The sequence below is a fragment of the Misgurnus anguillicaudatus genome, chromosome 4 (genome assembly GCF_027580225.2).
Source record: "Misgurnus anguillicaudatus chromosome 4, ASM2758022v2, whole genome shotgun sequence".
In the NCBI taxonomy this organism is placed as follows: Eukaryota; Metazoa; Chordata; class Actinopteri; order Cypriniformes; family Cobitidae; genus Misgurnus; species Misgurnus anguillicaudatus.
Window position 1 is genome coordinate 28217684 of NC_073340.2, and position 26582 is coordinate 28244265.

At 37.4% G+C, this 26582-nt stretch overlaps 1 protein-coding gene and 1 long non-coding RNA gene across 4 annotated transcripts in view; both read left to right on the forward strand.

Annotated features, from left to right (window-relative positions):
• ndst2b (N-deacetylase/N-sulfotransferase (heparan glucosaminyl) 2b) overlaps positions 1-26582 on the forward strand; it is a 102847-nt gene that overhangs the window by 28575 nt on the left and 47690 nt on the right. The window lies entirely within an intron of this gene.
• On the forward strand, positions 18535-19816 carry LOC141363644 (uncharacterized). The gene is made up of 2 exons (XR_012369126.1): positions 18535-18608; positions 18713-19816. It is a non-coding gene; the product is annotated as an uncharacterized lncRNA (long non-coding RNA).

Sequence of the window (26582 nt, forward strand, 5' to 3'; positions counted from 1 at the left end):
CCCTGTTCTGTTTAGGCAGGGCTTCATGGATCTCTCTGGGATATGCCAGTATGACCTTCAGTAAAGTGAATGGTCTAATAGCCTGTGAAGGACACTGGTCTGAAATAGGGATGCAAGAATGTGTGAAACCGGCTGGACAGCGCATTCATCAAAAGCCCTAAACCTTGACTCTAAACGCAGTTTGCTCTGTAGAGCGCTTAAGCCCTGAGGCCTACCTGCCACAACTGCCTCAAAATGATGAATAGGGAAGATCAACATGATCTGTGAAATAGAAAATATCTTGGGTAAAATATTGACGTTTTTGTCAAATATCGTTTTGATGGTTTTTAAGTTGATGGTTTTCTATGATAACAGAATCATTTTTTTTCTAAATTACCCAATTTAGATCATTCAAAATATTTATATCACACCATATAGCTAATGAATAGAAAACAAATTACAATTGCATTTTCTGCTAAAATATTTATCTATTTACTTTTGCATAATTCGTATACTTAAAATATGTAAACCACTTTGAGGAAGGTTTTAATAAACTTGTGAGAAAATAATTAATTTGATTCTAGTGCAGACAGTATACAGAGTGCTTTGGCTGGAAAAGGTTGAAAAAATGTTTGTGATCACAAACCCTGCATATGCATAGAGAATATAAACTTCTTTTTAATGCTTTTAAAGCATACTTTGCCGCTCTGTGATAATAATTGCACATTAAATTATTTACAGATCTCTGGAGTCCGGACAGTTCATCCGTGTCTGAGGCAAAGCAGAACTGCTTTTATCATTTTCCATTAAAAAAACTTAGGTCTCATCAGCAATCATCAAAGCCTAAAGGTCAACATAATTATACTGCTGATGTGCGTGTATTTTTCTTAAGGATGTGCTCTACCAATTTTTATAAGAGCTGATTGAAATGCATACAGCAAGATGGGTGATGCCACTTATTGTATTTAGGAATAAATAAAGTCATTTTAGTCTTAAGAGGCTGAAAATACCTGGAGGACGCCGAATCCCAGCTGTTTTTTCAGCTGAGCGCCAGCTTTCTTCAGCTGAGCGCGATGGTAGTCATACTTGAGCTGTGAACCGGTTGGTTGTTGTGATATTTGTCCCGCCCTTTCTCCACTGTGATTGGATGGCCGTGTGAGAACTGACATTGATGGAGCGGAGCTTTTCACCCAAAGTTGAATCTTTTTCAAATCTCGGCGCTGAGCGTGGAAAAAACGTTGAGCACTGGCTTTCAGCGCGGAAAAAATCCGCCAGCTGAAAAAATCTGCCAGCTTAAAAATGCAGCGCTTCCATTGAAAACAATTGAAAACATGCGCCGGCCACGGGCGTAAAAGTTTTTGTGTGCACGCCCCCTTAGGGATTTTCAATGGAAGCTCTGTGTTTTTAAAATAAGCCAGCAGCTAGCAGTTTTCTTCCGCGCTGAAAACTGGCGCTTGGTGGTTTTTCCGCACTCGACGCTAAGCATCAATAGTTGAAAGAGATTCAACTTTGGGTGAAAAACTCCCCTTGTCAATGTCAGTACTCACACGGCCGTCCAATCACAGTGGAGGAGGGGTGGGACATTACCAGGACATTATCAGAGCTACCAAAGCCCTCAGCTAAAGAAAGCTGGCACTCAGCTGAGAAACAGCTGGCATTCGCCGTTATCCAGGCGCTTTCAGCCGCGTTAAAAGTTTTGGTGTGCACAACCCCTTAGTCTCTATTAGGCCATCTTGTTTATGCCAACTTTTTCGGTTGCCATGGCAACCGCCTCTTTTAATCAAAAAGCGTTTCCTTCACAGCTTTACACTCCCTTCAGCATGCCTTAGTTAAATGATCCTTTAAAAAATTACATTTGACCAAACTTGGCTAAAGGACAGAAATAGCTAGTTAAAGCCGCGCGATACCGCATCTAGTTCGACAAGTGGTTTTCAACCCCATGATGGTTCACAGGCCTGTACTTCTCACACTTACAACAGACCTTTGATTCCATTTAAGAGACTACATCCAAGCTCGTAGTGTAGCCACAGGCTGGTAAAATGAAAAAAAGAATGTGGTTGCACACAGATTGGGCCAGCGCTCTGTAATAAGGGCTCTATTCAGACAACCGATGTCGATGTGCCTCTCTGCTCTCATTAAGTGAACTGTCAGTCACCGCGCTGCTGGAACTCCACACGCTAGAATGGGATCCCCCTCCCACCCCTGGCCAAAATGACACTCGGGATCATGAAGTGGGAAAGCGGAATAATAAATCGCAGACGTCTTTGAATTATAATGTTTAAAGGGGGGGCCTTTCTAATAAATCTTATGCTTTCCTGCAGGCTGGTAATTGAACGTCTCCTGGTCTTATTACCTAAGGTCACATGAATATAAGAACATGAATATGGATCATATTGAAGAAATGTTTGCAGTCCGCACCCGTCTGACTGACAGGCGGAACGGGCGTTTTGAGATGCCGTCCTTGACCTGAGTATGCGCTGTCTTTTAGAGGGCTAGGAAGGATTGTTGAGTGTGGAGTGCCTGTGATTTCTGTCCATTATGCGGTGATTGATGTGTAAATGAGTAAAACTGCAGAGTTGGTTGTGATGGGTCGGCCTGAATAATTAATGTTCATCTCACCGACCCTTTACAGACAGTGCAACATAATTGAAATTAATAATGTCATCTTCTAGGTCGATATATTAGTCATTTTTGCCTTGAACAATAAATCCAGAAAGATTCATTCATTTGGAGAGAAATTGGTTTCTTGGCACAATTTATTTTTTGGACATCAGCACTCGCTAAGACAGATTTAGTGATTTAAAAAGATCAAATTAAAAGTTGGCCTTTTAAAGTGTGATTTCTTAGTTTTCAGTATTTATTATGTACTTGTATTTTGCTGAGTAGCCATTACACTCAATTTCTTTTAATACATCATATAAGCTTGACCAAAATGCTTGTGGGGAGAAAATTGCTTTAGTTTAGGTTTTAGTGCAGCACATTTTTTTCTCAATAGATGTGGACTGTCTTGCATCAAAACCTTTTAAATTCTTAACCCTAAGCCCTTTTCACACAGAGATTACGGAAAATCCACGGAAAATGCGTCTGGGATTTGTCCAGGAAGAATTGAATTTTGGTTCATTCACAATGCCAATGATTTTCCGGAATGTGTGCGTGCATTCACACACATACTGTAAAAATCCTGTAAAGACATGTGAGGTATTTTTTCCACATTGTCTGAAGTTTGCTAATTATCCGTGATTTCTTTTTCGAGAAACCAGTTTACTTTATGAGAAGATCACAAGGAGCTTGTGATGCGCTGTTTTGTCATGGTGGCGAATGATCTCTGCTTCAGTGCAGATAGTGACGAGCTCCCTGATCTCTGCGCTTCAATCCAGTTTGCCGACATTTCTCATCATGAGTGTTGATCTCAGTTTAAATTTTTGTGTCAAACAGCTGAACCATAACTTCTGGTTGCGATGACACGGCACACCTCTTATGGCATTGTTTCTGCATTTTGTTCCCACAGAATGTTTTCTGTGAATAATAGAACAGTGTAACTAGGTCCTCTTTAAAGGAAAACACCACCCTTTTTTATATTTACTATGTTCTTACTCCAACTTAGACGAATTAATACATACCTATCTTTATTCAATGCATGCACTTTTAATCTTTTTACAGCGCGTCATGAATGTGTTAGCATTTAGCCTAGCCCCATTCATTCCTTAGGATCCAAACAGGGATGAATTTAAAAGCCACCAAACATTTCCATGTTTTCCCTATTTAAAGACTGTTACATGAGTAGTTACACGAGTAAGTATGGTGGCACAAAATAAAACTTTCGTTTGAGCTATAGGAATGAATGGGGCTAGGCTAAATGCTAACACATTCAAGAAGCGCTGTACAAAGATTAAAAGTGCACAGACTGAAAAAAGATATGTATTAATTCATTCAAGTTGAGGTAAGAACATAGTTAAATATTGAAAAACGGATTTCCTTTAAGGGAGCGATCCCAGAACATTTACAAGGCATGTTTGTGTTCACACAGAAGCCTCTCTGCTAATTTTACTAGGGGTTTCACGATTCTCCAAATCCTCAATTTAATTACATTTTCGGTTCTAAGGTCACGATTCGATTCAGTTCTTAAATTTTTTTAACACAAAATGTTTAGACTATAATATCTGACCTTGAACTCGGAGATGCCCTGCCATGTTAGTTGTGCTGCCAGTGGAAAAATATGGTACACGCACATACCTGATTAAACGAAACTTCCTGTCAGATGAACATTCCTGTTAGTACTGTACCCCTTAATCGCGCTTTTATTACTGTCGGATGAGATTGTGAGACTATACCCCAATAAGTCTTGTTTAAATGCTGTTTTCATTACTCTTAAGCAACTGAAATAAGTTGTTGTGAAACTTAAAAAGATCTCAGTTCAGATAAACGACCGGGTCACAGACGCCGCTCTGCTGTGCACGCACGCTTGAGTTCAGGTGAAAGCGGGAGGCGCGGGATGTTTTTTGTTTCCCATGTAAAGAGCAGCTCGCGTGGTGTCTCCTGCATCTGCCATGCTATCTTTTGACTGGTAGTAGCTAGCTAAGTTAGAGGAGGTTGACTCACAGCACTCAACATGTCGTTTTTTTCCCACTTGGCAAGCTGACCGGACGTGACATGGGGGCGTGGCAGCATTGACGATTCCATTTTTTAATTCAAAGTTGTGACTTAATTCCGATCGATTTCGATTTAAAATCGAAATCCTGACACCCTTTAATTTTACAGAACATTTCTGGGACCTAAGTGCTGTGTGAATGGGGTTCTATGTCTTAAAAGCTGGTGGCAAATGTGTCACAAAAAATAGATGCAATACTGTTAGTACCTCCTTTGGGAGATCCTGTACATTAACACAGTAGACATTGGAACCTATGGAGAAAGCGGAAAATATTGTAAATCAGACTGATTTATTTCCATTCGTTGTTTCTTCATGTAACACCCTTGTTTTGTCACATCCTCTGCTGGTGTCAATCTGTAGAAATCAGTATGTGTTTCTCTATTATAGCCAATAGATTCTCAAGGTCATTCTCAAGATGAATGTGCATTTACATATTGAGCAGAGGCATCTGACAGACATGATTTATAATACAGTATGAGCTCGTAGCAGACGTTAATGTAATGACTGTGAGTGCAGGAACAATGTGCAGCTACATCTTTAAATTTTGTGAAGAAAATGGGAATCATGCTTGCCTTTGGATAAAATTTACTGCCACAATAATGTGGTGGCATTTTCTGAGACTGGGGAAAACAGGTTGTTTTCATCTAAAAGTGAAACCTCCTTGGTACTTTTATTTTTGCCACATAGGATGTAGGGATCCATCGGGAATGGATTTGTTTTTCACGGCTGCATGTTTTACTGTTAATGGAGGCATCCTCTAGTGTAAAAGATAGAGTCATCTTCTGATAGAAATGTAATTATTTCCTCACCATTTAGCACGTCAGACTCAGTATTAAGAGCCACTTGGCCCGAGTGTTTGGAAACAGCTCTATTAATTGCAGGTTTATGTATGGAGTAAAAATATTATAAGAGGTGTGGAGTAAATCCCATAATAAAGGTCTTCCGCGGGTAATCGATGCGATTTTGTAAGAAAAAATCCATATTTTAAACTTTATAAACTGGAATAGCTTCTGGTAACAACGGCATATTGGACTCACGCGATTTACGCGAAAGTTTTAGCGTGTTGATTACCCGCAAAACACATTTATTAACCCCTTGTATCCGTGTTGATTACTTCTGTGAAGGATGAATGCACTTTTTTTGTAACTTATACGTTTTAATTATATTTAGCCTTAAAGTTCTGTACAATTAAAGGCGTGGCCACTTGAGTGCCAGGTGGATTGCTGCTAGTGGTGGATTGCTCACTATGAGCTAGGCATGTGTGGTTTCAGCACTTGGCACTTCAGCTCCACCCACGTTCAACCTCTTTGCCCATTTTGGTTATCTGGGAGTGACGCGCTTCCTATGGGTGACATCACGGGCACAATGTCCATTTTTTTACAGTCCATAGTTTACATTGAAATGTTGCATATAGATAGATTGTATTACTCAGATTAAAAGAATTAAAAATAAATACCTCTATTTCTCCAATTTGTGACAGATGTAAATCAGAAGAGGGTTTGTCACACATGTCCTGGGACTGTACACAGAAATAAAGGTATAAAAGCTGTCACTGGGACAGTACCCGTTTACATTTTTGTACCCAAAGAGTGCATATAAGTACCTAAAAGGTGCATATTGGTACATCAAAGAAATCTACTTTATTGATACCCCAAAGGCACATATTTGTACATAAATGGTACGTACATATCCTTTTTAAAGGGTACCGCCCCAGTGACAGCTTTTGTACCTTTATTTTTGACAGCGTTTTGGTACACTGTATCAGGCGTTTACGTTCAGTGTAAACTCAAGATAATTTTGAGATTGTGCATTGTTCAAATTCACCACTCTTTCGTGTTGTTAGTGGCCAAAAAATATAACTGAATGTACAAGCCAGAAATTAAGCTCTGTTTTTTGCACATGTCTACTAAGGGGTTAATGGTGCCACATGGTGATCAACAGTAAAAATGACAAATTTTACCTCTTTGCAAAAGAATGCATGATAATAAGGTATCATGGCTCTGCAATCCAAAAAATTGTTATAATGGAAGTCAATGGGGCAAAAATGGCCACAAACAATAAATGAGGGAGATAAAAAATAAAATCCGATGCTGCACAAAAACTAAAAATGCATCAAAGCCAATGTTTTTACCAATCTTTGACATGCCTAAGACTGTGCAAAAGGCTATAAAAAAATCCAGTCCCCAATCACTTTTTATATTGAAAATTGGGCATTTTGTGTGTTTTTTTCCCAAATCGGTGACACCACTCATTTTTTCAATTAAAGAGTTAAAATCACGAAATTTTTGTAAACATTTGGTAGTTTTGATCAGTACTGATGTTGATTTAACAGATTTATGCAAAAAAATGAAAAAAAAAAAAAAATCATCTGATAAATTTTTACAGCATTTAGTGGTCTTTTTGAGTTTTTGAAAAATGTCAAAGCATTTTCTTAAAATAGGTGTAAATATAAGATTTGTCACCAAAAATCATTCCATTTGCTGAAACACAGAGAAAGTTGTGGCCAAATGAAGACTCAAAAAAAAAAGGCCAAAAAAATCCCCAACAAAACCCTAAATTAATGTGTCATTACCGTGAAAAAATCCACTCAGTAAACCTTTAACTATTTTCTCAGCTTTTTTCCCTCCGCCCAGCAGAAACAATGAAACGTGTTTGAGCGTCAGCAGATTAAAAATAGCTCTGTGTAAAAATGCTTTTCAGAAAGGACATATCCTCCACCACCGGGAGACTCGGCTAATGGAACACATGCTAAAGCCATCATGTTGGCATATGGGCGATAATGGACTCTTTGTGTTCCTCTCTCTTTTGTTTCGAGTATTCTGTGCTCTTTCATGACATTTTAAAGATTTCACCTTCAACAAATCATTACATACCACCTGTGAAGATTGCTCAGGCTTGTTTCATCTTTGTCTAGTAACAGTTGCACTTTTATTTTTTATTTTTTTAATAGCAAAAGCAGCGCATGATGTGCTCTGCTTTTATCTTTTGTATTTTTACATTTCCCAATAAGATCTCTTGACAAGCATGAAGGATGTTATCATTAAGGCATTCGATTGGCCAAAAATATGTGAAGTGCAAGGTGAGTCATCGACACTGTGGTTTGATTTACAGAAGAAAAACAGTTCCTTTTAAAATGATTTTATTGTTAAAGGATTTTTTATCATCTTTTCTGACTATGCTAACTTCTATATGGCTTTAAAGCTAATAGACATGGAAGCGGAGTGCCTAAAACCCCCTTAGCTGTTATAAAATGCACTGTAACCCCACTGCTTTGAGGGGTTTATTGCGTTTATAAAACGGTTACTTCATATGCATAAACTTAGCGGGATTTTATAAAATAAAATACAAATAAGTTGTAATTATATTAGTACAAATATTACTCTTCTGCCAAACAAAATAGTTCCTCAGAATCAAGTGTGACTGAAACAGAGCGCAGTTCACAACCAACACAGACCGCAGCAATTTATAAATTTATACATTAACATTTATATTGTGCAACTGTTGAAGTGATGATCAAATATGCTTGTAAGCATGCTGAACTCTTTCCCGTCAGCGTGTTTTTTTTTTTTAAGTTGCCACCCAGTTTTAGTTTAATGCCTTGCAGAAAAATTATCTTCTTTAAATAAACATAAAATATCAAGTGAAAGAACAGACCATCCGCTTTCAAACAAAAACAAACAAAAAAACGTTTCATCCTACCTTCATTTGTTCTCTTATTACCTCTCAAATTTTTTAGCTAAAAGCGGAGATAATTCCATTTTTGTGAAGAACTTATGTAAGAGACTTTTGATAAAGATTCTCTTTATCGACGAGATGACTCAACAATATTTATTGACATTTATCTGGATATCGCCATTAATTATGCAATTGTAGACAAATTAAAAATATGATTAAAGACTGTGGTGTTTATTTTCATAAATTAGTACGCAGCAACAGTGGCGTAGTGATACTTACGTAATGTGGTCTGAACCGTGGGGTTACCGGTGTATTTTATCACGGCTTAGAACGCGTTTCAACCAATCAGAATGAAGAACCAGAACTGCCCGTTTTATAAGCACCATTATATATTTATGAGGCACAAAAGTTTGTCTTAATAGACACATGGATTAATATTCTGTGTGGAACTTTTTTTTTTAATATCCTAGTTATTGAGAAGATGCAGCTGATGACTCTTTTTAGGAAGATGAAGATCACATTCAAAGAGATTAGCATTGTGAGACATGGTGAGATATGAAATTACATAAATCCATACTTTTACCATACTTTAAAATACTTTTTATAGCTATGTAATGTACGAGTCTATGTATCTGAAGTTATGAGTCTGGTCTGATGAGAGATGTGTTCGGCAGGGGAGACGGCACAGAGGTACAGTAAGGCAAAAAGGATGTAGTCAATTTTTAGTGGCGTGTTACGGCTCATTCAGGCTGACAAGCCAGTGCATGTTTTTTTATCTACACTGTCACAGTGTCTATTGTGTATGTGGACGCGCACACAAAAAGCATACAAGCTGACTGTGATTTTCTCAATGGGTTTTGATTGTCTTTGCTTTTTAACACTGTACATCTAAACTCTGTTCCAATGCCAAGTGCATCGCCTCCTGTCTAGATTGTTTTCTTCTGTGGCAGCATTTTAACAGGAATGTAACCTCATAAGCAAGTGATTTGAAACGCTTTATTAAAATGCTTTTGCATCCGAACTACTACACTTATGATGCCTTGAAATGTTCCCCATACAATTCACCTGGATTTGTAACAAAGCTGGTGTCGTGTGTTATGGATGCATTTTTTGTAAGGGCCATTAGAAATCACAGAGAGATGAGAAAGTCGAAAAGTGCATTATATAGAAACAAATGTTTGATGTATTGTGTGTGTGTGTATAAACTTATTTACACACACACATATACAGTATAAGCTCCATACTTTACATACAGACTAGGACACGACAGTATGGAGTTTGGACTGGATTTGATTATGAACATTTTCCCGACAATCAGTTACGGCCAATTGGATTCCCAACATTTCTCGCTAAGAGATTATCTACCACTGTATGTCCCTTAGGAAGCATGCTCTCTTTCCAGACTTTATATAACCTGGACTGGAGGTGAGACAGCTGTCTGGAAAGATCTAGAAGGACTGTCACATCTGTCAGTCTTTAGTTCTGACATCTCCTGTAACAGGCATTTCTTTTCTTGGAGACCTTGCCATGATTTGTAAAGCTTTTATAATTTCTTTCTTTCTAAAACGCATGTGATATATATTCCATTTTATATTTATAATTTCTCTAACATTAATTATACATGCTTGCTGTACTCCTGCAACGTTTTGGGTTTAAAGCTGAAAGGATGACTCGTTCTCTGTAGCTGAGCTCTGTAGCTCTTTAGTCAAAAATAGAAACAGATACTTTGGATTTAAAAGACAAGCAGGGAATGTGTAACTTATGAAACTGGGACTTTTGCATCGGTTGGCACAGTTTTTTCCCAGTCTTTCGAAAAGTGAGTTTGCTACAGTTGAAGCGAATGTAAAGATTTAGTCATAATGTCCTCTTGAGGATTTTGGAAAGCCATATGTTCTCCTTCACTCGGCACAGACAGCTCAGTTTGTGGTCCTGCTCTTTCCTAAGCTAATTAATGGTGCTTTTCCATTGCATAGTACCCCACGGTTTGGTTTAGTTTGGGTCGGGTCAGCTTACTTTTGGGAGCTTTTCCATTAGGTGCAGTACGTGGTACCCGATACTTTTTTTCGTACCACCTCGGTTGGGGTTCCAAGCGACCCGAGCTGATACAAAACGTGACGCGAAAACACTGTAGATCACTGATTGGTCTGAAAGAAACGTCACTAACACATCATCGCTAACTTTACCTGTGCTAGGCTAGCTTGCGCTGTCTCGAGCAAACATGTTGTCATCTGTGCTCTGCTATAAGTTCCCAAACACCCTTATAGCGATGAAAAACATCCACATGTTGAGAATCAGGGACACCATAACAGTTTTATCCAGACTTGCAGTTTGTGGCGGAACATTCGCGACGAGCACGTCAGCATTATATGCTTAAATGCAACTTCAGTGAGGCTCAGCGGAGCGCCGTCGGCTGACGCCGCGGGTGTTTGAACCTGTCATGTGATACAGAGGTAACGGAGTGATAAACGCGATGTGCAAATATCTATTTGTTGTGGCCAATTTTAATTTTGTGGTGGACTGAGAAATAAATAAATGTATGGGAATGTACAACGACGCTCTCCTCTCACTTGTATAATGTCACAGCTGTGGGCAGCGCAAATATAACGACACGCCTAAAATCCCTCCCACTGCGAAGTGATACTAAACTTGATGGAAAAGCTAACTACGCCAAAGTGAGGTGAGCTGACCCGACCCAAACTAAACTAAACCGTGGGGTGCTATGCAGTGGAAAAGCGCCATAAGATGCTGTCTAGCTGATTTTAAGCTGTCTTCATTTAATAAAAAAAATTCTTCTGAAACCTAAAGAATTTGTAGCACATTGCTATTCACGTTACCATACAATTAAGCAATATCGCTCGAGTAGGAGTGTGATATATCTTTCCATTCAGAGATGAGCCTGTTTAGGACCTCCATTCACTAGGTGGCGGAATGATACGAAAGGTGAAGCGGTTACTGTGCCGTTATCAGTACAATATCGCATAGCTCTTAGCCAATCAGATTCGAGAACCAGAAAGAACTGTTGTATAATATGCAATAACTTGCTAAATTATGCGATATACGATATATGACATGATAATGCTTTATACAATCATTTTGAACTATCAGTCAAAACTAAACTATATTTAAAAACTGAAAATAACAAATTAAAGGTGCTCTAAGCTTTTTTGTTACATACAGCAAACATCTCCGCACTATCTGCTTGCTGCCTGTCCGCTGATCAAACTATAACAAAACGGAATCTCTGTAGACAGCCCAGGCTCCACAAACTTCAATATAAACACAGTGGCCAAACATACAAACAGAAACCATAACAAAGTGTTCCAGCCAATAAACGACGAGAAGGATTTGAGGGTGGGGGTTGGGCGCGTTCATGAAAGCACGGAAGGGAGGGGGAGGGGGAGGAGTTAGCTACGCTCCGTTTGTTTGAAAACAGTTCAAATATCAACAAAAACTGACCTCTCGCAGATTCGCTTAGAGCGCCTTTAAAGGTGACATAGAATGGTTGAACGGAGTATTTATTCTTTTTCTGTGATGTGACATGTAGACAAAAATTTTTTGTTTGGGTCTGTAATGCCTTAGAAGCTTCCTAAAAACCTCTCTCAGATAGCTCTATTAGGGTGGGGGATTTCAAACGAGTGGTTTTGCACCTATTTGGCACCCCCTACTGGCTTTTCATTCTCTGTCCCCTTTAAGAGTTTGGTTCCAAAACGTGATTAGTTAAAAATTCAGTTACGCCAAAATCAGTATTGTATCTGGTCAGTATTAAAAATTAAATTCTTAATTTTACGCAAAATCCGATATCCGTTGTCATCTTTTCTCCCTTTTTTCCAAACAGTGACAAACGCCAGTCTTCCTTCTCTGCAGAATGCAATAAATCTGCTTAACAAATTAGAGCGCACCATTCCACGCATTGTAAACAATAATGGTGGCGTGGAATACACACCGAATCCTAGTTTTCCTCATCTATTTTGTACTTCGTGATCAACAAACAAACAAAAACAAAATAATACTTTTAATGGCATTGATAAACATGTGGTGGTTTTCTGTGGTGGGGAAGAAACTAAGCCATTAAAATCGAATAATTTACATAAGAGGAACTCGGGCGAAGGAAAAAATGCCGGCTGTTGCCTATTCTCACACGACAGCCTCAATGCTAACATATTGACCCCAGGGGATCTTATGAAAACTTTTCATTATTTTACTCAGTCAACAAAAATCGAGCAGGACCAAAATTTTTTAATGCTGATCGCTGTCAAAAAAGTTCTGCAATATGGATGACAGTGTTCTTAATATGACAAAGAAAGTGTTTTGATTAATGCCATTGATGTTTATTTTTTTAATCATTGTATACCACTAGTCAACTAAATTAATATAACATGGCAAAGATGAATGCACATTTATATATTCATTCAATAGATTTATAGCATTTTGAAAAAAATAAAAAAATAAAATTTGCGGAAAAAATAATCTTTGAAAATCAAATTATGGATTTGAATTTTTAATGTTATTATAACCTAAAGATGCGATGTGAAAGTTTTTAACAGAAAATAGTGGTTTTCATCTTGTCACTTTCTTGGTATAGAAAACACATTTTTTACCGAAATTAGTAAAAATGAATTTATTGCGTTTTGGAACCAAACTCTTCAAATATACTTTCACACAAAAGAAGATATTTTGATAAATGATGGTAAGCACACAGTTGACTGCAGTACGGTACCCATTGACTTCAATAGTAGGAAAAACAAATACTATGGAAGTCATTGAGTACCGTCAATTATGTAATTTATCAAAATATATATTTTTTTGTGTTCAACATAATAAAGAAGCTCATAGATGTCATACATGTTTAGAACAACATATGTAAATTATGACTTTCACAAATGATTTTAATTTTTGGGTGAAAAATCCCTTTAGTTCCCAATATTATTCCCTCCATTTGCTTTATATTCCTGAATATAAGGCAGTATTATATTTGAACAAATCTAATTTTAGTAAATTGAAGTAAAGTTACAGTGGATATAAAAAGTCTACACACCCCTGTTTAAACAGCATGTTCTTGTGATCTATAAAATGAAACCAAGACGAATCACCCCGGAACCCGCTCCAACTCAACTCCCCACCCCAAACCCACACATCAAAGTAAAAAACACCAAGAATAATTTTGTGGTGAAAAAATGGCAAGTAAAGTTGTACAATAACCAGGTTGCATAAGTGTGCACACCCTTTTACAATAGTGATTGTGGCAGTGTTCAGAAGCAACCAGTCACATTTAGACTTAAGTTAAATATGAAGTAGTACATACCTGTCATCAATTAAAATAAGTTTTTAACTATTAATGAAGTGTGCCTGGTCCTAAAGGATTTTTTCTAAGTATCATCCCACTGAAAAAGACATTGTCTGTGTAGAGCTTACTCAGCAGGTACATGATCCCATTGTTGAAAAATCTTAATCAACAGAAAATTAAAACATTTCCAAGACCCTGAATATACCATGGAGTACTGTAAAAACAATAATCCACAAGTGGAGAAAATATGGCACAACATTGACATTACTAAGACCAGGGCATACACCTAAAATTAATGAGAAAACCAGGAAAAAAATGGTAAGGAAGGCTGCCAAGAGTCCTACAGCAACATTAAAAGAATTGTAACAATATCTGGCAAGTACTTTTTGCTCCCTACATGTGACAAAAATCTCCTGAATTCTTCATGTTTGGGCTATAAGCATTTTTTAACCAAAAATATTATCAAGTCCATGTAAAGTTTGTAAAAACAAATATTTCTATATCCCAAATCCATGTGGAATAATGTATTATAGTCCATTGAGACCAAAGTTGAACTTGGGCCGTTATACCAAAATATATATTTGGTGCAATAAAACCCACATCACATCACCAAATGAACACCATGCCCAGAGTAAAGCATGAAGGTGACAGCATCATACTTTGTGGCTGCTTTTCTTCGGCTGGAACTGGGGTTTTTAATTAGGGTAGATAGAATAATGAATAGCTCCAAATACCCATCAAAACCTTAAGGCTTCTGCCAAAACACTTAAGATGAAGAGAAATTTCACCTTACAGCATGACAATGACACAAAGCACACCTCTAATCAACAAAGGAATTACTTCACCAAAACAAGATCAAGGTTTTGGAATGGCCCAGCAAGAGTCCGGATCTAAATCCCATCCAAAATCTATGGGGTGATCTGAAGAGGGCTGTGCACAGGAGAAACCCAACCAATTCGACAGATTTAAAATGCTTTTGCAAGGAGAAATGGCAAAATATTGCAAATTCTAAAAGTGTTAAATTGATTGACACATACCCATTAAGATTGAATGCTGTGATAAAATCTAAAGGTGCTTAAACTAAGTTTTAGTTTAAGGGTGTGCACACTTATGCAATCTGGTTATTGTACAACTTTACTTGCCATTTTTTCACCACAAAAGTTTTCTTATTGTTATTAACTTTAATATATAGTTTGGAAGTACGGAATCAAGTTGGAACAGGTTCCAAAATGATTCATCTTGTTTTCATTTTTTAAATCACAAAAACCTGCAATTTTAACAGGGGTGTGTAGACTTTTTATATCCACTGTATGTAATGAACTGTATAATCATTCTTTTATCACATGGCACTCTAAAATGCTTGATTCTGATTGGCCAGTCGCAACATTCCAAGGTATGTTATTAAAGCAATAAACCCCAATAAACTCCGCTTCGCGTCGTGCCTAACAACGCCCCTTAGCTGTTATAAAATGCACTGGTAACCCAACGCTTCAAGGGGTTTATTGCGTTTATAAAACGGTTACTTCATATGCATAACGTTAGCGGGATTTTATAAAATAAAACCCAAATAAGTTGTAATTATATTAGTACAAATATTACTCTTCCACCAAACAAAGTAGTTCCTCAGAATCAAGTGTGACTGAAACAGAGCGCAGTTCCCAACCAACCAACACAAACGCAGCAAAGACACAATGAAAATATGATTTAAGACTGTGGTGTTTATTTTTATAAATCAACATTCATCTAATTTATACATTAACATTTATATTAATGTACAAATTAGATGCAAGTGTTGAAGTGATGATCAAATATGCTTGGAAGCATGCTGAACTCTTTCCCCGTCAGCGTTTTTTTTTTTTAAGTTGCCACCCAGTTTTAGTTTAATGCCTTGCAGAAAAACATAAAATATCAAATGAAAGAACAGACCATCCGCTTTTAAACAAATACAAACAAAAAAACATTTCATCCTACCTTTATTTCTTTATTTGTTCTCTTATCACCTCTCAAATTTTTGTATTAAAAGCGGAGATAATTCCATTTTGTGAAGAACTTTAGTAAGAGATCAAATTCAGAGACATGAACAGTACTACACGGTGTTTTCAGTGAATGCGTCAGTGTTTAAGTTGGGTAAGATCGCCACCCAGTGGATAAAAGCAGACGTATGAACTTGAGTTATAAAATCCTCAGACAACGTTTTCTCTTTATCGACGAGATGACTCAACAATATTTATTGACATTCATCTGGATATCGCCATTAATTGTGCAATTGTAGACAAATTAAAAATCTGATTAAAGACTGTGGTGTTTATTTTCATAAATCAGTACGCAGCAACAGTGGCGCAGTGATACTTATGTAATGTGGTCTGAACCGTGAGGTTACCGGTGTATTTTATCACGGCTTAGAACGCGTTTCAACCAATCAGAATCAAGAACCAGAACTGGCCGTTTTATAATCCAAGATAACAACCATCTAAAACTAATAACACACAGCTGCCAATCATTTTGACAGGTACAGTTTAATATTACACAAAATTAAATATAAATGTCTTTTAATAACATATATGACTTTATATTTACAGTACAAATTATTAAACCAAATAGCGTGAACGTCTTATCTTAAAACCAAAAGTAAGCGGGTGTTCCTTGCATTAAAAATGTGCAAATAAAACATTTCAAATCCTTATTTAATGTTCCCTACCTTACTTATGAGGTAAATAGCCTTGTAATAAGCAGGATAATGTACCGGCAGCAGGTTGTTATCGCAGAAATAAACCTCTTCAGTTTAATACAAGATCACACTGTTGGGGCTTTTTTCTGCGATAACAACCTGCTTGCCTATACATTATCCCATACTTTGCCACATCTTTATTCTGTTTAAACGACTTCATCTTTAAATATTTAAAGTCATACACTGTCAGAAAAAAGGGTACGGTTGGGGTCCATTTGTGCCACTTAGGGTACAAATGGCGAAGTTGTACCCTCAGTGGGTCATAGTTGCACCTTAGGGTACTAAAATGTACCATTTAGGAATAAAAAGGGTACAAAAAGGTTTCCAACAGTCAGAGGGTCCATATTTGGACCATATAATCTCCAAACAAAGGTACAATTACTTGTGTAAGCAGTTTCTTAATATTATTGTCTCTGGGTCACAAAACTTAGTTTTAACAATATTTCAGGCGATAATACATATGTATAATCTTTACATCTGCACTCATTTAGTGAAGATAGCGCCTTTAAAAGAAAATGCTTAGACAAATTCGGAAATACCAGCGGGCGGCAGTGCTCGTTCACCTGTTGAGCACAGATCTTGGCCACTCCTTGTTTGCTGCTGGCCTTGATTTATCTGTGTCTGGCGGTCAAAAATTACATTTTATTTGTTTTGGATATCTCTAACCAACAGTCTGGTCTCATGAATCTATTATTTGTTTATTTTATACATATTAAGTCTCGTATTATTGTTGTTATTATTATTTTTGGGCAGACGTAAAATGTATAAATAGATTTTTTTTATTTTATATTTTTTTACTGGAATTTGTTTTTGTCTGTACTTACTGTTACACGAAACAGAATAATGAAGTGGTTTTAATATTGCACTTTAACCAGTTTAAAAAAAATACGTTACTCAACGTCGAATTTGTGTTGTCCAATGGGGTTGAAGTTGAACACCGCGAGGCGCCGTGATTATGCACGCAAACAAATTTGGGACGACGCGACGGTTACTCGACATAATGGCGGTCTCACTTCAGTCACTATCCACGGAGGATATTCTTCAGAAATAAGAAGCTGGAATACAGGTCACCGAAGATGAAGCACAGAAATTCAGAGGTAAGTTTAGTTTTAAGTACTGTGAAAATTCGTTGGTTGGTTCTCTTCCGAGTTCTGTTGACTTAGTGAGGCGACCAACCTGACGCAATGAGGGGAACATTAAATACTGGCCTGACAAAACAAACTTATTGATTTTTATGTTTAGTTTGTTGTTTTTATTATTAAACAATAGCTTAATATATAACTTTTAGTGTAACTTATACGCAACGACGTCCGTCACGGAATGTCACAGTGTTGTACAGCCACAATGTTGTACAGTTAACGTTAAACCTAACATTAATTGACTCATAGACTTAGAAATTTAGTTTCCAGCATGTTCTTATTCCCGTGCCCTTGTTCACTTGGGACGCGAGTGAGCACCTGGTATGATTTGACGCATCACGCATGTATTTCTTGTGTCTGAATTTAAGTTACATAATAAAGCTCTTAACGTAAGTCAGGGGCGTGCCACTGGGCAAAGTGAGTCGGCTCGCTCGCTGTTAAACACATACATGAAACGTATAACAATACTGTGTTTTTTTATTACTCTGCCAAGTTGTTCAGAAGTTTTTGTTAACAGTAGTCGAACACGAATTCACACAATAGGTGTATTCGCGCTGCGGAGACCGTCAGATGTATTAACTGTCTGTTACCTCAAAACTAAAATCGAGTGTAGACTGCTCTGTATGTTTTTTAATTACTCTTGCAGTATTTGATGTCATTCACAAGCAGTTCAAATGCATTACTTTATAATACAGATACTTAGGGGTGGGCAATAAACCGGTAGATATGATAAACCAGTAGAAATTTGTCAACCGGGAGAGATTTTGGACTATCGGAAAATTAAATAAATGTTTAAAGGCATTGATTTGATTTTATTGTTGCTGTTATAACATTGCTCATGCCGACCACTCTTTCCTTTTTACAGAGAATGAGGTTGATGGTGAAACAATAGATTGTGGCCTTACAGAGAACATGGTTTCATACTTATTTGAAGGCTTTTTTAAAAAACAGGTTTAACAAATTTGCACGTGAGATGAAGGTGGTGACAATGACTTAAGAACCAGTGCCCGCAGAGAACTATCAAGATACTTCATCTACTGAAATGTAAGTAGTACTGAGTATTGTGTATCTTATTTGCATTACAATAGATGCTGACTTTCGTGCGACTCTCACATCCTTAAAGAGAAAGCAGAGAGATTCGTCACACTGGGAGAGGTATGGTACAGTTTGTTAAACTTGTAATGCTCTGATTGATACATTCTGTTCTGATAAATGGTGCATTTTTTTACTAATAGATGTTTAACCTTTTTATCTTACAGTGTGATGCTGATACTCCATACCCAACTATACAGTTGGTTGAAACTGACTGGAAAACGGCTTTCTCCAAGAGGGTTCAAGTTCTTGTCAAAGTGGATCGGGTGGAGGTGTGTCAGGGAATGGGAGTTGAAGAAGGGATACAGTAATTGCAGCTTTCAGTGCTTACTATGTTTTCAACTTGGCTTATCCACCCTGCATGAAGAATACACTGACCTTCTTGCAGCATGCCATAGCCAAGATCATTAAGGTGGGTGGCAAGCCCCTTCCAACAACTGTCACCCGAATGATCAATATCCTGTGCTGAACATGCCACAACATTATTCATGCACAAGGTGCAGAAGAAAAACCTTCACCTTAATGAAACTAATTCACCTACATGTTAGTATGGTTCACAACCACGAACTAAATTTCAATATCATATGTGGACTAAATAGCTATAAGTCATCTTTTACTGTATACGAGTCTTTCAGATGTCATGTCTATCATAAACACAGGAAACTTGAAAGTGAAGGGTTCAAGGTAATAGTAGATGGTATTAAACAGACTATTCACAGCGTATGATTACCAGTGGTGTATGATTCACACTTTCATGCATATACAATCAAAGTTGACCCTGAGTGGAGTTTTATAAAACCAGGGCAAGAGATGGACTTCAGGCCCTTTATCTTGATGATAAAATGTTTGTGATCCTCAAGAATATTTAAGAAGTTCAAATGAATTGTGTAGTACATGTGTAGTTGTGTGAAATGTGTGGTGGTGATAAAATGTTTTTTAAAAAATTTAAGAGTATAAAGTTAAATTATGAATTGTGTACTGTTGTGGAAAAAACAACTGCTTTGTGATTTTAAGGAAAGAAAATTTGAGACTTAGTACTGTTTTGAAGTACTGTTTACTTTAATGTTATGTTTTATATAAAAACGAAATGACATGTTGTACTTCTTTTGAAAAAAAAAGCTTAACATGTGATGCTTGCTGTTTAAAACTGTATATTTAAAAGTGTATTAACTTTTGATCCTGCTATGAGACATTTGTAATACAGTGCTTAATGTTCATATGAAAAAATGTGAGGATTTTTAAAAATATTTAATAAATGTAATAGAACAGCATTTTGGCCTTTTTAATGTGCTGTACAGTCTAGAGTACAAATTTGCCATTGTAAGGTACAAAAGGCTTGTCACTGGGGCAGTACCCTTAAAAGCACAAATTTGCACCTTTTATGAAGGTACATTATGGTACCATTGGAGTACAGGGTACAATTTAGTCACCAAAGGTACATTTTTGTCATTGAAAGGTACAATCAGCAAGGGTACTTATATGTACCTATGGTAAAGGGTACAATGAGTGTACCTTTGAGGGTACTGCCCCAGTGACAAGCCATTGTACCCCAAAAGGTACAAATTTGACACCTTTTTTCTGACAGTGTACACACTGTGTTTTTCCTCGTTGGCCTTTTTTCACTCGTGTTTCACTGAATATAATATGTACCAGTTTGTTATTTGTTCCATGTTTACAGGTTTCAGAGGTCCATTAGATGTTTAGGGGTGTTAGTATAACGCAAAACCATTCACCTCAGCTAACATCACGCCCTGCTTGCGGAGTCAAAGGTAAACCTGTGGCCCAGTACACAGCACTGTTTACATCACCCTGTGGTCTGGGAGCTAAACTTAGCCTCCCTAATCCATTGATTTCACCCGCAAAAGCTTTCCAAACATTAGTGCAACTATCACTGCCGTTTTTATAGTGAATACTGAGAGGTGGTCTCAGCTATGTTTAAGCTTGACTGCTGTGTTCTTTTACAGCATTTCCTGGCGGTAAAGGTTTGGTCATCTTGGTAGCTTGACTTGTTTCATGTTTACCACAGTCGGCTGTTATTAGCCACAGCTAAGTTAGATTGGCGGTACTGATGTGTTTTGTGGCGTTCAGTAGATTGGCACGTGACACAAACAGCTCTGTGTTAAATGTTTGTATGAGTTATTATTACCTAGATGTCCGCTTTAGATTAGTTTGAGATGTACAAAAGGTCATTTGTTTACTGCAGTAAGTGGCCCTTGATTTATAAAATCACGAACATCACAGAAGCAGTTGTAGTTCTTGGTTAATTTGCTTGATCTGTTCGTCAACAGTACCTTCCATATTCACATACAGGAGTAAATTAGCAGCAATATGAGAGATGAAATTAATCCCAGCTAGATTACAGAAAAGTAAGTATGACCTAAATGCAGGACACATCATGATCTAGTCAGTGTAATGTAAAGGCAAATTGTCACCAGGGTTTTGGGTTTGACACATGAGAGAGAGCGTATTTTGAGCAGGTGAGCTAGATTTTCAGAAGGACCAGAAGAAGTGGATCTGTCTCTTGAGGAAACACTTCAAAGAATGCCAGCAGACTATATTAAAGATAACGTGCATGTGTTGAAAACAAAACGTCATCAGACAGGAAGAGATTTGGCTGTTTTCCTTCAAGCTGCTTTTCCCGGTGGACTTGAACGTTGTATTGACGTATAATGCTGAAATCTTTAAAGGAACACTTGGTTGTTTTTAACTTGTGGTTGGGTAAAATATGGACGAGCTTAACCATTGGGTATAAATAACCTACTGCATTGCAAAAAAATTACTTTTATATGTATTTTTGTCTTGTTTTAAGTACAAATATCTAAAAATTCTTAAATAAAGATGCATTTTCTTGATGAGCAAAACGACCTAAAAAAAAGTCTAGTTTTAGACAAAAAATTATCAAATTTAAGTGAATTTGTGCATAAAAAAGCAAAAAAATTGGCCAGTGGGAACTGAGTGGATAGGTGGAAGTTGGTTCATGTTGCTTATTGCTGCAATTGGTCCCGGGCCCCCTCCTTGCACCATTCTTAGTGACCGTACTGTAAGTAAATATCGTTTTGAGGAAGGGAGGGAGATTAGGTTTTTGATTAACTTTTTCCCGCCATTGTCAATTAAGAAAAACGCTTCCATGCCAATGACGAGTATTTCCGGCTTTCCGCAATAGCGCTATTATCCATCAGGTTCCCCAACTTATAAAACTCGAAAGTATTGCCCTAGGGCAAACAGCTGTATGTCTGTGTAAGTTTGAGGATCGCTCTGCATCTGATCTCTATCAAAAGTCCTACACAAAAATTTAATTTTCTCAGGTTTTTGCTCAAAATTTTGTGTTTTTGAAGAAACCTACACATAGGGTCTGTTCTTTCATTTCATATTGTATGCTTCTGTATTTTAAGAAGAACATTTTCTTAAAGGCATTACATTTTTGTGAAAATCATGAAAAATGCTGGCGCTGGCTGGCAATTTTTTTTTTAAAACGCTGGTGGGAAAAGAGTTAAAGAGCTCCTATTACATTGCTAAAAACTTTATTTTATGTATTTGCTGTAATACCATGTGTTTGCGTGGGTTGTGGTTCAAAAAACTGCTCTTTAACTCTTTTCCTGGCAGCAATTAAAAAAAATGTTTAATGCTTACCAGAAATGTTTTGATATATTTTTTGTTTATATATTTAATGAAAAAACTATTGAGCCCCTAAGGGGACATGGAGAAAAAATTAAATAAAGTTTAGTTGTGCGTGCCCACGTGAAACTATCGCACGGGCATGTGAAAGCGAAAGTTTCACGTGCGCACGCGAAACTAAACTTTAAAAAAAATTCGCCACATTAACGTTTCGCGTGAGCACGCAAAGTTTCACGTGAGCATGCGAAAGTGCGAAAGTTTCACGTGAGCACATGAAACTAAACTTTAGCTTTTTTTTACTCCAATGTCACCTTAGGGTCTTGGTAAAGAACTGACCTTTTGCTTTAAAAACAAAAAATTTTCATCCGATTTTTATTTGTTCTCTTTTTATCACCTCTCAAATATGGGTAGGTTCTTTCAAAAATACCAAATTTTGAGCAAAAGGTTGAGATAATTGCAATTTTGTGGGGTACTCTTTTAGGAGATCGGTTTTAGAGCGATGAACAAAACATCCACAAAGATTTTACTGTTTTTAACTAAGTAAATTCTTTACTGTTATATAAGTTGGGTAGGAGCACCACTGTGCCACCTGGTGGAGAATAGCATAAATGTGGATTGCCGTAGGGACTCGTCATTGGCAGGGAAACGTTTTCTTTTAATTGACGAGATAACTCGGCGAGGAAAGAGTTAAAGATAAAGATGGCACATTACTTTTTTTAAATAATAAAGCTCACAGATAAGTAATTTGTAAAAAATATAAATTTAATTTCATGACGACTTTAAAGTAGTCACAACATGTGCATGAGTATTTTATTTTTAGTTTTACAGTTTAAGGGTTAACTTTTACTTATAAAGCTGTACAGTTTGTTAGCAGTTCATTCAATTTAAAAAGCAGTTCGACAGCTGCTTGGATGCCAGTAAAAAATGACAGATCATCCTATATCTGTCACAACAGATGGTTAAAGCTCTCTTGCCAATGCATGCAGTGTAGGAATGAAACACCAAAGTATAATGGTATGCCAGCTGCACTAGGACACTTTAGGTCTTCCTGCTGTGAATATGAAGATGCCATAAAGCCTTGGGCACTCCTCATTTACACACACGCCTTTTAAAATAATCTCACAGGAGATCCGGGCCTGTTTGATCCAACAAGGCACAGCAGACATGAGGTAAAATCAACCAGCTCTCCTTTCCAACATTTCTTTCTGTTTCTTCTTTCTGTACTTGTGTCAGTCAGTACACACAGTGATGGTACGGGTTTTCAAAATCTTGAGCTTTCTGTTTCTTTACTCTGTGATTGAGATACAGTACAAAGTGATGCAACGTGGATTGATCCCACTGTAATAATTTTAGCTGGCTAAAATTGTGTGCTATTGGTAAATAAAATGTTTGTTTCAAGATGTCTGGTGTTGAAAGTGATTATGGTATTAGGATTACATCAGCACTGAGATGACACAAAGAGCTAAGAGGTAAAATGAATAAATAAGGACATCTTTATCTGTTAGTGAATGCTGACATTTTAATGCAGAAATAAAACAATGATTAAAGTGTTTTCAACATCAATTTTAACACACTTTAATATAGGGCTGCACGATTATGAAAAAAAGCAATCATAATTGTTGATTATTCACCTTGATATTGTAATTGTAGGGCAGTTGTACCTGCTGAATTATAGCTGCATAAAAAAATTGGTCAAATGTTTTGAAAAAAAATCTAGATTTAATTATTTGCCATATTGCCCAGCACTGTGTAATTGTGATTATTATTGCTAGATTTTACATTGAAGTTTTGAAATGTTTTATAACTTTCTGTGAAGATGCTGCTTGGTAAATTCTAAACATCCAAAACTAAATAATATAATATAAATAACAAATAATTATGGGGGTTATGTTGTTAGTAAAGAAATCCAAAATGAAGTAGAAGTTAACCTATCAATTTTATAATCTCTGATTCACCATTTGGTGCCAAAACATGCACAGAAATGAGCAGCTGTAATTGAGGCTTTTGTAATTGGGGATTATGCAATTGTTTCACCGTAATTGTAATCCCGATGTATTTTTGCAGCCCTACTTTTATATATAAACATAAATTGTGTAAGTCATGAAATGAAAAGGTTATATATTCCTCACAGATGATTTTAGAGGCTGCTATTGTATTAAACTAGAAAAATTTATAGTCTGCCTTCAAATAAGAAACCAGCCATTTTCAGGTTAATTTCTTCTCTGTAGTAGCTCTAATGTTGAAAGAAATGAATGAAAGCCTGGCAAAACTACTATAGGATTCAAGTCTATCAGCCTGTCATGAATATTTCAGCATTTCATCCAACTGGACAAACGTTCCAGCACTGCCTGATGGCATTCAAGGGAGCAGTTTTCAGCTGCCCGGTATCTGAATTATGAAGTCAATGAATATAGAAAGATCTTGTTAGATTTTTTGCTATGAATGCCAAAGTCGTTGCTGTGAAGTATAAGTCAAGTATACGTTTTTAAAGATGTGAGGATTATTTTAGAAAATTTAGGGTGCACTCACACTCCAAAACCTGGTTCGTTTGACCAGTGTGCTTTCTCTGTACTGCACCCGGACGCAGTTTGGTTAATAGCGCCCTGGCCGGCTTGTAGAGGTGTGCTTAGGTGCAGAATGTGCGCGATTTAAAGGGAGAGACGTTAATTTTGCGACCACTCACCTTCATCTGCCTTCGTGTAAACCTTCTGATGAGCACAGTAGGGTTACATGAATGTCTGAGCTGCACATGCAACAGACCAACTAAGCAATGTAATGGCATGTGCGAGGGCTGTGTGTCATCGCTCACCAAACGACTTGGAAAAAAAACACAGACTTGACATTAAGATGGGTTCTAGTGTTAAAGAGAGCGCTTTACTTCCTGCTTTGTTTAAAAAAAATCACATGATGAAAATGATGAAAGTGCACCCGGGCTCAGATCGATAAAAGTACAGTGTAAATGCGTGCTTCTGGGAGAGTAGGGGGGGGGGGAATCGTGCCGGGGCACGGTTTGGATAGTGTGAGTTAGAGGTCTTCTCGGGTCCAAAGAAATGTACCCGACCCGAAATGACCCGAATCACTTCATACCCAAACCCGACGTGCATAAATAAAAAAATTTTAAAGAAAGACCTTACCCGAGACAAACCCAAGAAAATTAGACCCGAGTCCGACCCGAACTAGTGAACATTTTTTTTAACCCGACTGGAACCGAATGTAAACGGCACTGACGTGTGTGCATTCCGCAGACCCACGTGCAGCAGTCAGACAGAAAGAACCTCCGGTGGCCTTGCACCAATTTGGCGAGCTGCTCCATTCGTTTTACTTTGTTATCTGAAGACGAGACCAACGTAACCGCTAATATGTACATTTATAATTGACAGACATGTTTGTCTCAACGAAAATGAACCTTCCGACAACCACACAATGTCGCAAGCGCTCTTGGCAAACAGATGAGAGGTTTGAAAAGGACATTGACTCACACAGGTGAGAGAGTTCGGGTCTTCTCGAGTCCGTTCAGAAAAAACACATTCATTTTTAAATTACCCGAGACCCGATGCCGCTATTATTGTACCCGACCCGTGTCCGAGGCACATGTGAAACTTTTAGACCCGAACCTGATCGGGTCTCGGGTCGGACCTCGGGTTTTCGGATCTAAGTGGACCCGTGAAGACCTCTAGTGTGAGTGCGCCCTTATTATACTTAAAGCAACATTAAAGAGTTTTTGCTCTTTACTCCCCCTACAGGTTGGAAGCGGAATTGTCCATTACCACTGTTGTAAATAATTTAGCCTAATGCAGCAAAGCTGGCTCTGATTGGATTGTAGGTCTGCCGTAAAGCAAGTTTTTGTAGTTTTCACTCGAACTACAGGAACGCGACTCGACAGTTGGAAACTTCTTTAGTGCGGTTTTGGCCGATAGAGGGCTGCAAAGCGAATGTGAAAGTGCCGTTCACCCTGTTTCGAGTGGATGAACGACTGAAACTATTTTGGAAACATTATTTTAAGGTAAAAAAAACTATTTAGTGTTGCTTTAAGGTCCTTGTTTTGTTTGAAATCAGGAATTCACACTTTTTCATTCACAATTCCTGAAAGATCTCAGTTAAAGACAATAATTTAAAAAAATGTTATCTCTAACTGGTTGCCATTTCAGCCATGGTGTCCTTATATCATTCAGAGAAACTGCCTATAAAAATCTTTATATGATATTTTCAGCGTTAGTCTCTGGATGTGATGGTCTCAGTTCAGGGGTGATTTTTAAACATGACATCCATTTAACATAAAATTGACTGAATTCCGAAAAAAAGTCTAGAGAATGAAGGAGAATTTAATGAGTGCATTCCAGCTGTGTCAAACTGTAACAGCATCACTTTCCATGGAGTGAAATGTCAGATTTTGCCTTAAAGACATTGAATTCATTCAGCTGT